Consider the following 2,248-nt stretch of genomic DNA (forward strand, 5'->3'; position numbering starts at 1 on the left):
TGATTGCTTATCTTCTAGCTTTTCATGATGTAAGAGAAGTTTTCGTCCAATAATGTTTTCATCCAAACAGTTCAACAATTTTTCTATGCCTTTAAAAAAAAGTCTCTTCCTGTTCTTGAATTCCAATGATCTATAAATTAATCCTCTTGGTGGTGTCCCACATAAATTTTAGGCTTTCTCTGGACTTTTTTCCTTCTTTTTTTTTTTTTTGGATTGTTCTAGCAGACTAGTATTGTGAGATTTGTCTTCAAGCTCACAAATTTGACCTTTTATCCATTTAAATTGATCCCTTTGCCTTTTCAATGTATTATCCACTTCTTAGATATTGTATTAATCTCCTGGATTTCTATTAGAAGATTTTGTATTGTTTTTAAATTTTCATTTATTTTGTCCATTTGTTCTTGTAGTATTTTCTTAAAGTCTTCTAAAGTATATTTTCTGCTTTCTCCTTGCTTTTACTTATAGCTTTCTTGATCTTTCTCTCAATCCATTGAAGGCACCTAAATATTATTCTTTTGAATTCTTTATCAGGACGTTCCAATGACTTTTCTTTCTCAGAAATGTTTTCTGACTCAACAGCTTGTTCTTCAGGTATAGTGCCAGAAGATGAGCCCCTCAGGTTGGAAGGCACTCAAAAAGCTGTCTCCTCAAAGTAGAGTTGATTGTGATGACATGAATTGAGACAGTGTTCAGGACCTTCATTTTCTGATGGAGCACAACTCAAAATAAGGAGAAACTGCTGCAAACATCCAATAATAATTGAAACATGGAACATACGAAGTATGAATGTATGAATCTAGGAAAATTGGAAGTTGTTAAGAATGAGATGGAAATCTTAAAGATCAATATCCAGGCATTGTAGTTGTTGTTAAGTGCTGTTGAGTCAGTTCTGGCTAATAACAACCTTCTATGGAATTTCCAAGGAGCTGCTGGTAAGTTTGAACTGCCGACCTTGTACTTCAAACCGGTCATGCACTCCAATGCATTATCCTACAGCATCACACTGATGGGGATTCCTTCCAGACATTAATGAGATGAACTGGTATTAGCTATTTTGAAATTGAAAATCATATGTTTTCTATGCTGGGAATGACAGGTATTCAAGAGGAATAGCATAGCATTCATCATCAAAAAGAACATTTTAAGATCTTGAAGTACAATGATTAAGGACGACCATAGAAGAATTGATGCAACTGAGTTATTATGTTAGAGAAGAATATTAAAAGTACCATTTGTTGTTGTTGTGAAGTGCCATCGAGTTGATTCTGATGCAAAGCAACCCTGTATAGGGTTTCCGAGGAGCAGCTGGTGATCTTGAACCACTAAACTTGCAGTTCAAACGGCTTTGCAGTCTGGTGCATTAACCCCCAGCACCACACCAGGACTATGGTAAAAGTACCATGGACTCCAATAAAACAAAACAAAAAAATCTGTGTTGGACAAAGTACAGCCAGAATGCTCCTTAGAAACTAGGATGGTGAGACTTTGTCTCTCTTATTTCAGGCATAGTATGCTTAGTAATATGGAGGGTCAGTGAAACAGAGGAAGACCCCAAGAAGATGTTTTGGCACGGTGGCAGCAGCTATGGGCTCAAACATAACAAGAATTGTGGGGATGGTGCAGAACTCGGCAGTTTTTCATTCTGTTATGCATAGGGTTTCGATGAGTCCAGGCTTACTCAAAGGTACCTAACAACAACAACAATGGAAAGTTCAGCATAGTGGTAAGGTGCAAGACCAACTGGCAAAAATCAGTACGATTCCTTCAAATTAACAGAAAGAACTCTGAAATGGAATTCAGTCAAATAATACCATTTATAACAGCACCCAAAAGATAAAATACTTAGGAATGAATCTAACCAGAAACACAAAAGACCTATACAAAGAAACCTGTAACTATGAAAACAATGTACCATGCTCTTGGATAGGAAAACTTAGCATTGTGAAAATGATAATACCATTCAAAAGCAATCTTTTCGATGCAATCCTAACTAGAATCAGCCCCGGTGAGTTCTGGACTAGCTCCCACTAGGAGAAGCCTCTGAACAAATGCATGGGGGAGAAAAAATAGAAAGAAAAAAAAAGAGAAAGGCCAGCTATGGTGTGGCAATCTTGAACAGGTGACTTTGAAAGCAAGAAGGCATTATGAGGTGCAAAGGCTTACCGCCTATTGGTGGACAGAAAGGGTGGATTGTACTGCACATTACCCTGGAACCCCCATCCACGTACACTCCTGGGGAAGCTCCTGC

Source organism: Chrysochloris asiatica, unplaced genomic scaffold (assembly GCF_000296735.1).
Source record: "Chrysochloris asiatica unplaced genomic scaffold, ChrAsi1.0 scaffold00184, whole genome shotgun sequence".
Lineage (NCBI taxonomy): Eukaryota > Metazoa > Chordata > Mammalia > Afrosoricida > Chrysochloridae > Chrysochloris > Chrysochloris asiatica.